A 12,091-nucleotide genomic window follows, 5' to 3' on the forward strand; every position below is an offset into this window, starting at 1 on the left:
ATATTCAATCTGAAAATTCTGAAACTGGAGATCTTATTGAGATCCACATATCTCTGGGAATGTATGATGTAGGGCCTTGAAATAAAATTCCGAAAGAAAAGTTTATTAAGAACTACAATCTAAAATCATATTGTGATATCTTTAATATTTCTTGAGTTATAGGCATGCAAACTTTGGGAAAAGAATATTTATGGCACTCGGGTATTTTCAATGCAGTTGTCTTCACATAAAGAAACAAGATCTCTAGTTTCAACATTAATTGTTCCTGAGATATTCCTCTTTGAAAGAAAAAAAGTTAAATATTTTTGCAAAGTGACCCACATTTGAGTTCAATTTACTTCTGGAGCCATATTCAAATCTAATATCTCTGAAACCTAACCATATAAGACCCTAAAAATGAAGATGCCAAAAGAAAAGTTTGTTAAGAACTAGAATCTAAAATCATATTAGGATATCTTTAATAATTCTTGAGTTCTAGGCATGCAAACTTTGGAAAAATAATACTTATGGCCATCAATTTATTTTCAATGCAGTTGTCTTGACAGAAGGAAACAAGATCTCTAGTTTCAACATTAATTGTTCTTCAGATGTTTCTCTTTGAAAGAAAAGAAGTAAAACATTTTTACAAAGCGACCCACATTTGGGTTCAATTTACTCCTGGAGCCATATTCAAATTCTAATATCTCTGAAACCTAACCATATAAGACCCTAAAAATGAAGAAGCCAAAAGAAAAGTTTGTTAAGAACTAAAATCTAAAATCATATTAGGATATCTTTAATAATTCTTGAGTTCTAGGCATGCAAACTTTGGAAAAAGAATAGTTATGTCACTCAATTTATTTTCAATGCAGTTGCCGTGAAAGAAGGAAATGAGATTTCTAGTTTCAACATTAATTGTTCTTCAGATATTCCTCTTTGAAAGAAAAGAAGTAAAACATTTTTACAAAGCGACCCACATTTGGGTTCAATTTACTCCTGGAGCCATATTCAAATTCTAATATCTCTGAAACCTAACCATATAAGACCCTAAAAATGAAGAAGCCAAAAGAAAAGTTTGTAAAGAACTAAAATCTAAAATCATATTGCGATATCTTTAATAATTCTTGAGTTCTAGGCATGCAAACTTTGGAAAAAGAATAGTTATGGCCATCAATTTATTTTCAATGCAGTTGTCTTGACAGAAGGAAACAAGATCTCTAGTTTCAACATTAATTGTTTTTCAGATGTTCCTCTCTGAAAGAAAAGAAGTAAAATATTTTTGCAAAGCGACCCACATTTGGGTTCAATTTACTCCTGGAGCCATATTCAAATTCTAATATCTCTAAAAATGGAACCATACAAGACCCTAAAAATGAAGATGCCAAAAGGAAAGTTTGTTAAGACCCAATATCTAAAAGGGCATTAAGATATATTTAATACTTCTTAAGTTGCAGGCATGCAAACTTTAGAGAAAAAACTTGAAAAAGTGCTGTTTGCCCATTTTTGAATGGTCACCAGTGACTACGTTTACATGGACACCAGTAATCTAATTAATGACCTTATTCTGAATAAGACAATAATATGATTAAGCTGTTTACATGAGTTGCTTTTAAAATATTCCTTTCATGTTCCCGTTTTACATGTTATAGTACATAGATCGATTAATGACACATCATTAGGTCCACACGCGACGCTATCAGTTCATCTTCGTTATAGACTTTTAGATGTTTCGGTGGCTCTGGACATATGCAACAATTTTTTTAGAATGTGTGATTTAAAATTTGCCGTGGTCGCATTTGTGCGAGTGCATGCTGTGCTGCTCCAAATCGTCTGCTCCATACAGCGAGCGTTTCAGAGGCAGTCAGTTTTTAGGGAAAAAAAACAAAAAAAAACACGCAAGTCGAAAGCCAGTTTAGTTTTACTTTTTCTTTTTTTTTCTTTTTTCTTTTTGAAAACCCTGTTATCTTTGCCGTTTACCTCACATTACGCTTTAGAGGCTTTCTTTTATTTATTTTTTATTGATTGATTTGATTGCTCAGTGTTTGCGTGCCCTGTAATAAATTGTTTAGTCGGCATATAACACAGCATGTGATGGAGTCCATGCCTCGTCTTATTAGTTGTTGTTAATAAATGATATAAGCTGGTTTTATTTTATTGTTGTTATGCTGTTTAATTAAAAATAACAAATCCATCTTTTAAAAAATTGTTTTAATCTTAAAATTGATAGGTGTAGCCTATATATGTAAGCAAAACCAAGATCATGAATTCGATAGTAAAAGTGAAAAGCATACTAAGACATTCCAATAGCGGAAATCCCGTTCACAAAATTAAAATCACAAATAATACTAATGAAAAAGAACGGGTTAACTACGTTTCCATAAAACTATAAATTATGATAACAGACAAACCATTTATCAGCAATGAGCATTGATTAATCCCATGTTGTAGCAAAAAAATAAATAAATAAAAATGAAACCAAAGCATAAGCACGTGCGATCAACCCGTTACCCGTGTTTTCCCAAACTTCTACCCGTGAAAGTGCACTGGAAAGGCACTCAAACCCGTGAATTCCCACTCGTGAACTCGTACTAGATTGACGTACTCCCAGTTCTGAGTTCTGAGGTGACATAGCCCGCGAAACAACAATAAAGCCTCTGGGGTGCGGTGTTTATGCAAGTGGCACACAGTGGAAAGATAGAGTGTAAAACAATATAACGTTGCAATCAAATTATTAATAATATAGCTAAAATTAATACATGCTTGGCGTGACTTGCCTGGAACGCTACAAAGTCCTGAGTCGTGGTTTGAAGACGTGATTTACGAGCTCAAAAACCTGCCTGGAACGCAGCATTAGTGTGTATCCTGTCACAAAATGTGGCGAAAAGTCCTACACAAGGGGAATAGTCTGATTAAGGTGTGTACATGTCTTCCATAATGCGACTAAAATAGGAATACTCCACCTGTCTTAATTCGATTTGTGTTTACTCCGATTATGACTTTAGTCAGATTAAATTAATCAAAAATCTCAGTTTACATGGTTGCTTCTTAATCAGAGTATTGTCTTAATCGCGTTAAAATCGGAATATTGTTGTCCATGTAAACGTACTCATTGGCATATAATGCACCAAAGACTGCTAAAGCCAACATATTTTACTAACAGACCTACCAATTCCTGTGTAAAAATAACATTACGATGCTGCCATCTTTCTGAAGTAATTTTTTTCTACGTATCTGAAGTGAAAATTGCCATTTTGACCCCCATGCAAAACGTCTAGGTTACGAAGGTAACCCACGTTCCCCGAAGGAGGGAACGGAGACGTTACATTGGGATCTCGCCTGAGAGACCGATCATCTCTGAGCCTTATATAAAAAAGGCCAATTGCAAATTGGCGAGTGGACGTGCGCGTCGGCCACTCCCCCGCACATGCGGGTATATAAGAAGGCGGCGCGCATCACTCAAACAGGTTTTCGCTGAAGAGCCGTCAAGCCGGCGTCAGCGCGACGCCAGGGACGTGGCAGGGGAATGTAACGTCTCCGTTCCCTCCTTCGGGGAACGTGGGTTACCTTCGTAACCTAGACGTTACCCCTTCAGTCGAATCACTTCGACGTTACATTGGGAACAAGCCCATGGAAAAGGCCACGACCCTGACGCCGCGTTACGCAACAACTTCACGTGCTGACAAGTATACGTGCCGGCAGGCGAAGTGTAACGTAACCTTCCCAACGCCCTGGGGCCCAATAAGGGGGCCCACCAGGGATGCCAGTTGTACTGAAGCATGGGTTGGGGGGGCGGAGCACATGAAATTCTACATGTGGAAATAAGAATAATTCAATATATCCATAAAGGTTTTTAGGGATACACGAGGGAAACAGCGGTCTCCTCCGCTGGAATAAATAAAAACTAAGCCACAACCTGCGGGGCGAAGGAGACCCAGGCAGGATCACAGTGCAGGACTACTCCGCGCCTAGCCCTGACTGCGGGGCAGGAGGACCCAGGGTTCGCCGGAGGGAACATTCTGGGAAATAGCGCACGGATCCACGTGGGAATGGCGCAGCAAGCCGACACCAGCCGGTCTTCCCGCTCACCTGTGAGTCCTTATGTTAGGACACGGGAGAACGGCCTCTACGCAAGGTTGGAGAACCAAGCGAAGGTAGGGTGTCGCCCAGCCCGCAGCTTCCGGTTTATACATCTGCTGGTGAGGTGCCATGAACCAAGGATCACGGCTGTCCCTGGGTATAACAGGGAGAGGCATCTACCACCATTTAGCCAACCTCAGTTCGGGGAGCATTCCCTTTCTGCTGAATCCCGAGGCAGATGAAGCTGCTGGTGCGGCTGAAGTGCCGAGTGATTCAGTCTCACATATTTAACGACACAACATAGCACGACTGGGTCTGCCTCCTCCAGGGCAGAGCTTGCAGGTCCACCACCTGATCGCGGAAAGGCGTGGTGGGGACCTTGGGCACCGGGCCGGGGTCTCGACGGTAACGTGGAAGACGCCGGGCCCGAATTCTCGACACACTTTGCTGGCAGAAAAGCTTGTAGGCCCTCTTACACTCTAAAAAGTGCTGGGTTATTTTTGTAAACACATTGCTGGGTTAATTGTGCTGGGTCAAAATGTTGGGTTGTTTGAGGCACTGTAAACACACAGTTGGGTTGATCATGCTGGGTCAAATGGACTATAAGGGGTTCTTTCACTATGAACACCTGGGTTGGGTTATTTTGACCCAACCGGTTTGTTTATTTTTTTCACTTCATCGAACATTCTGGATTCTTCACTCGTCTCGTCGCCAGGCGGTCACGCACCTCGCAGCAAGCAGGATTATAAGGTAAATTAATAATATGATTATATAATTATTTACCTTTACTTTTAATAAGTTGTGTTTTAGAGCGTACTGATTTCACTGTTTAATGCAATATTTGATATGTCGCTGTGCGGGGTTGGCATTTTATTCCGTGAATGACGAACGTTGTAACTTAAGCAGCCTAGCGATGTACTTTTTTGCCTCAACAATCGCTTTATTGTTATATAAAGTGTGTGTGTGTGTGTGTGTGTGTGTGTGTGTGTGTGTAGTGTTATTTGTATAATTTACAGTATACATATGGCCTTTATTTTAACGCCTTATGGAAAGAGTAGGTCAGAAATACGGGGGTAAGTTCCTTTACTGTCTGCATACTGTATTGCTTTGTAATGTTTTGTCAAAATTAGATCATTTCATACAAAAATTGATCTTTTAAGGGCATATTTTTCAAGTAAATGTTTGCGACGTGCCGAATCCAACGATAGATCCATATGTTTTATGTTGAGCATTTTCGCGGTTTTTTCCTTGAGGTAACTTATCTGCATTAGCTAAAACGCTATGTCCCTTAATAGTACATACCAGTCATATTGTGGTTTAACATTATTAAAGTGTTTATTACTTAAATGTAATGTTGTCTTAGCTACAGTATGTAAAGTTAGACTTAATCTCTCGTGGTGTATGTGGCCGTTCACATGTCGCGTTTTTTGCGCACTGAAGTTTGTTATTATACGCTCATAATGGAAGCTCATTTTTTCCAGGCGCGGGACATGGTTGCTTAGCAACGGCAGACGCCATGGGAGAGGAAGCTGCGTTTTTGGAAAGAAAGCGACGCGTCTTGCGTTTTCACGCGTTTTTAGGCGCAGCATGTGAACGGCCCCTTAAGGGGGTGTGAAGGTGTGAACACACCGTTACTCTTCCTCTATTTTAGTGAATGCCTGTGTTGCATTACAAACTAAGAGACCAGTATAAACCTTAAACTTATTGAACCACATTTGTTTTTCAGATTTGATCAGATTTCACAAGACTTTAGGAAGCTATATCCAGAGGCAGACTTTTTGAAGACTGGGCTACAGTTGCAGACCTAATTCTTGCCAGTGCTCAGTGAGGTGCATTCAGAGCTGGGTGACATGACTTAAGGTAAGCTTTTTCTTATAATATGTCAATCTATAAAACAACATGCAACTGTATTTGACACAGATCAACTGGTAAATACAATGGTACAGTAACACTTAACTAGTTGCTTATTAGCTTGTATATTGGCTGTTAATTAGTACTTATGAAGCACAAACTGATGCCTTATTCTGCATGAGCATATTCTACATCCCTGAATCTGACCCCATACCTAAACTTAACCTGCAGTAGTTGAATGAGGGTGGGAATTAATTTGCATTATTTAAAGGAATGAAGAAATCTTCATATGAAAGTGTTTCAGTTTGTTTTGATTATAAAATATGGTTCACAGTTTGCATATTATTCCTATGGTTTAGATGCTAAAGGGGAAAGTGGTTTCAAAGTCCTGCCCACTCTGGATAAAAGGTCTTCAGACCCACAACCACGGAATCCCGGAGGCCATTCATTGACGTACAACCTGTAAGTTTTGTTTTACGTTTTCTGCTTTAATAAGGGTGTATATACATATAAACACAGTGGTGGCCAAAATTATTATAACAGTTGTATTTTCACCAGCTAAAAAATGATTTTAAGTCAGTGTTTTTTATCTTTTGCTGTAGTGTGTCAGTGAGAAATATCAGTTTACATTTCCAAACATTCATTTTGCCTTTAATTGTGATAATCCAGTGAGGTTTTTGTTTGCACAACAGCCAATCCTCCACACAGAGTTCTGATCTCATCATCATCCAGTCTGTCTGGAATGACATGAAGAAACAGAACAAACTGAGACAAACTAAATCCAGAAGAACTGTGACAACGTCCCCAAGATGCTTCAAGAGACCTACCTGCAAAGCTACCTGAAAAACTATGTGCAAGTGCACCTAGTGTAGGGCAAAAGCTGCTTTAAACACAAAAGGACGGTCAAACCAAATGTTGATTTAATTTAGTTAATCAAGGTTAATTGATTAAGAACATTTATTTATGACATTATTTTTGACAGCGTCATTTTATGACATTTTTAGACAAGTGCTTAAAACTTTTAACAGTATTGTAGCTTTGCAGTTAGGTCTCTTGGAGCATCTTGGTGACGCTTTCACAGTTCTTCTGGATGATGATGAGATCAGATCCTGTGTGGAGCACAGAACAAAAATGTCACTGGATTATCACAATTAATGGCAAAATGAATGGAAATGTAAACCGATATTTCCTACTGACACACTACAGCAAAAGATAGAAATCACTGACTTAAAACCTTATTTAGCTGGTGAAAATACTAGTTTTCTAATAATTTTGACCACAACTGTATGAAAAGTTGAGAAGTAAAATGAGCATTTATTTCATGCCTCTGTGTTTATGTTCATAAAATACACTTAACTTAAAATGTAATGTTGCAAGACTAAATGCCGTATAATTAACAGGTGGGGACCAACATGGTGGATTTGAGCCTTGGGATGAGACAACAACATTTCTAGACCTTCGCCATTGTTCCAGGCCATGCCATTGAAGCGGACTTGTTGCCTGGGAATTTCTCCAGCTTGCAGTATATCATATTGATGGACATAAGTCTTCATGTGTGAAGTTTTTTTTTTGGCCACTTGAAACATGTTTTAAATTGTAAGAATTGTCTGGTGGACTCTTTTTTTTGGCTTAGTTTTAATGGCACAATGTTTGGAATGATTCTAATGTGGTAATAATTCATTTTTGAGTGTTCTGCTGCTGCAATGTTGACATAAAGAATATGAATATAGTGTGCCTTGTTTACAGTTTTGTGTTTAAAAGAAACTGATCTACTAAAACTGTTATTTGTGTCTTTAAGGGTTGGACAAAATGTGTGACAGCTACACCTATTTGAAAACTGTATTAAAAAGAAATATGAAAACTCATTAAAATGACATTTACATATTCATTTTTTTGTGTTGTGTAACTGTATTACAGAAAAACAATAATAATTTTAAATTCTTTTGTGATTTATATATTATTATTGGTAAATATAAAGGTAGCAAGGCAATTAGACAATAAATAACCCAATATTTTGGTAGTTTTTAACCCAGCAACACAGTTAATCTGACCCACTGGTTGGGTCAAATAAACAACCCAGCATTTTGGGTCAAATGATTTAACCCAGCACTTGGGTCAAAACAACCCAACGCGTGTTCTGTCCCATAGTTACCCAGCAGCTGGGTTATGGTTGGGTTATTTTTTAACCCAGCACTTTTTAGAGTGTAATGGGAGCCAGGGCAGTCAGGAGCGCTGTCTTAATGACAGGAATTTTAGCTCGACTGAGGCCAGTGGCTCCAATGGAGCGACCCGCGGCCCTGAAGGCGACGGGGAGGTCCAAGAGGTATGAGGTGCGTGCTAAGCACCTCTGAGGAACCTGAGCTTGTCGGTAACCTACCCTCTTAAAGGAAGCCAGGGCAGTCAGGAGTGCTGTCTTAATGACAGGAATTCTAACTCGACTGAGGCCCGAGGCTCCTAAGGAGCAACCCGCGGCCCTGAAGGGCGACGGGGGGGTCCCAGAGGGTATGAGGCGTTACTTGACAGAGAAAACTTGTAGGTCTCCTGCCCTCTTAACGGGAGCCAGGGCGGTCAGGAGCGCTGTCTTGATGACAGTAATGCTAGCTCGACTGAGGCCAATGGCTCAATTGGAGCGTCCCGTGGCTCTGAAGGCGACGGGAAGGCCCCAAGAGGGTGTGGGGTGCGTTCTGGGCACCTCTGGGAAACCTCACGGCCAGTGAATGCTTACCTACTTAGCTCCATCTACTGCATGTGATACGCGGCGAAGCAGCGGCATGTACTTAAAGAGTGAGGGGACAGTCTGCGCTCAAACTCTCCTGCAGGAAGGGAAGCATACTGCAACCGTGTAACTCTGTGGAAAGCCAGCAAATAGACCTCATCTCAGTGCGAGCCTGCCTCTAGTCAAGGGAGCTCGGACTGAGTGATAATTGTATCACGGCCTGAGAAGACCGGAGAGGTCTGGGTGTCATACCGTGCCCTACAGGGAGGGACTGCCGCGAGGGAACGGTTACTAGACCTGAGTCCGGGTGGGCCATTCTTGTAGCGCAACCAACAGATTTACTCCTCGTCCTCCCTGGACTTGCACAGAGTCTGTGCAAGGAGGCTCACTGGGGAAGGGCGTACTTGGGCCCCGGAGGTCAGCTGAGTGCCAGCGCTACTCTGAAGGAGGCAGCTGGCAGTGAGAGCAATCGGGGGCGAGCGGATGTGGCTGGCCTACCGATATGCTCCAAACTAGCTGCGTCACGGGGTGGAGTCGCCATCCTGCAGGTGGTGGACTGCCGTGAGAGCCGATAGGCTGCACGGTTGAGTTTACCTGCTTCAAGTGAATGGCAAGTAGCAAAATGTGCCACGTACTCCCTGGGAGCAGATGGAGAGGCTGTAAGCCTCTGTCGTACATGGCAACCCAACCCGTGGTAAGCCACGGGCTGGCTTGTCGGCCAAACTGCGGGAAAACGCCAGTCCGGAGTGGGCCGAGATGCCATGCCCATCCTGGGACTCGATCGTGCTGAAGCGGTCTCACATGAACAAGCTTAGCGGCTCTTAGCGGCTAGAGCTGTCATGTGCCCCAGGAGCCTCAGTTGAGAGGACCGCTATGTTGTGCCTGATTGACTCAGGAACTACAGCACTGACTGCGCGCTCTAGGTAGTAAGGCGGGCTGTCTTAAGGACCGAGTCAGGCTCCCGACCGAGGAAACGAATTCCCTCGGTTGGCCTGAAGGACCAGATGGCGGGGGTGCCGAGGCACCAAGTCCCTATGTTCGCACAACGGAACTCACGAGTGGGCTGGTAAAGCACCAGTCGAAGAGACGGTTGAAGACGCGAATACCTGTCTGCCGAAAAAGGGGACAGGGGAGCTCCCATGGCCTAAAGAAGGCAGGAAGGAGAGGGACTAGCCAAATGGAAGCACCTAGCGCTGAGCGCTCGACCCCCGGGGCAGACCGCCGGAGGGGTGTGCGCCGGGGAAGATCGAGACGAGACAGCGGGTGCCCTTCAGGCAGATGGCTGCAACCCAGCCCTGGAGACGGAAACATAGCTGTATGTGCTTCGTCGTGAGCGAGTGTGCCGACAGCCTGAAAGGGATCGGGACAGAGCTCCATCCAGGGCGGGTATTAACCCACCACACTAACTGGACACGTGAAGTCGAGACTGAAAGGTCCCGACCTCGTCCCGGGGGAGGGACAGGCTGGATCGCGTCCTTCGCCAGTAGGAACGCGACCTCCGCAAGCAGAACAGAGGCACGCCTGCCCGAATAAGAAAGTAAGGGGTACCTCTGAGTCTGGGCGGACGCCTGGGGCCGGGCCGTACCGTCCGTATCAACCATCGTAGTGGTATCAAGGGAACGTTGACCGACGTGACCGTGGTGGGGCAGCCTAGGGGGAGACAGGGAAGGAGACAGAACCCAGAAGGATGAACGTCCTGGAGAAGTGTCTAACTGCACTAAGCAGTGCTTACCTTCTTCCCTGGATCCCGCGCTGGCGAAGGCCGGCCGCGAGTCTGGTTCCGAGGAGTGTAAGTGCTGCTCAGAAGGAAACTCGAGGCCGAAGCCAGAGGTGAGAAATTGCTCTTTTTGAGAAAAAGTGGGTACCGTCGACGAAAGCCGACGGCAGCATTGAAGTACACAGTGGCTCCCGGCCCTCCACCGGGAGCGGGGAGCGTAGATTGTTAGCATCCCCTAAGGAGCAGTCTCAATCACCTCTGGAGGCCCGCGTCAGGGACGTTTCGCAGTTTTCTTGCGGGTGTTTCGGGCCGATCCCTGTGCCGCGGGCGGCGCCACTCTCCTGCGGCTGGCTCTGCGCTTGCGGGCCCTTCTCGCCGACCTGGCGTCGTGGGCCTCCGCGGTGGGGCGAGCCGTAGATGTTGCGGCCGCAGGGGGGCGCCCTCGGCGACGTGCAGGCGGAGGCGGTGCCTCCGGCGGCGGGATGGAAGCATCGCGGCGGGGCAGGATGTGAAACGCCTCCGTCTGTCTCTGGGCTGCCGAGAACTGTTGGGCAAAGTCCTCGACAGAGTCGCCGAATAGGCCCCTCTGGGAGATGGGAGCGTCGAGAAAGCGTGCTTTGTCGGCATCTGCCATCTGGGCCAGAGAGAGCCACAGGTGTCGCTCCTGGACCACAGCCGTGGACATCACCTGACCAAGGGCCCGCGCCGCGACCTTCGTCGCACGAAGGGCGAAGTCGGTGGCAGCGCGGAGTTCCTGCATCGTACCTTGGTCGGGACCACCCTCGTGCAGCTGTTTCAACCCCTTGGCCTGGTAGACCTGCAGGGTTGCCATCGCATGCAGGGCCGAGGCGGCCTGGCCCGCAGCGTGAAAAGCGCGGCCCGCAAGGGCGGACGAGCGCTCACACGCCTTGGACGGGAGACGCGGCCGGCCCCGCCAGGTGGCAGCGCCACGCGGGCAAAGTTGCACCGCCATAGCGCGCTCGACCTGGGGAACCGACGCATACCCCCTGGCCGCCCCGCCATCAAGGGTGGCGAGGGGAGAGGAGCCGGGCAGCGGGCGAGATGAAAAGGGCGCCCGCCAGGTCTTAACCAGCTCCTCGTGCACCTCCGGGAAGAATGGCACCGGGGGAGGGCGAGGCGATGCCGCCGGAGCCGTCCCCAGGAACCAGTCGCCCAGCCGAGAAGGATCGGCCGAGGCCGATGGAGTAACCTCCAGGCCGATCCCCCTGGCGGCTCGGAGGAGCATAGCCGAGAGCTCGGAGTCTGCCTCCGACGGGGCAGCAACCGCGGAGGGGCGCCGCGCCGCCGGAAGAGCGTCCTCACCCCCTGACTCTCCCTCTGACGCAGCGTCAGACATCTCTTCCTCCTGAGGAGCGCCAAAGGAGACGCCCAGCCCGGCTGGCGGGGAGGCGTACTGCTTTGGCATCTCGACGGGGGTATGCTGGCGGGCGGAAGACCGCAGGGCTTTTGGAGCCGGCGGAACGTTCGGCACCGTGACTCGAAATTCCCCCTCGTGCCTCGCCACAGCGGCGGAAAAATTCCGCAGGCCGTGGGGCGCGAAGGGGGGCCTGCCCGCGAGCGAGCGGCGAGTCCTCAGCATTCCCATGGTCATGCTTTCGCAATGAATGCATGAACCATCCGTGAAAGCTGCCTCAGCATGTTCAATGCCCAGACATGTGAAGCAGCTTTCATGTCCGTCCAGTGAGGTGAGGAAACTGCCACACCCAGAAGCGCACGGCCGGAAAGCCATT

Source organism: Garra rufa, chromosome 15, assembly GCF_049309525.1.
Source record: "Garra rufa chromosome 15, GarRuf1.0, whole genome shotgun sequence".
NCBI lineage: Eukaryota > Metazoa > Chordata > Actinopteri > Cypriniformes > Cyprinidae > Garra > Garra rufa.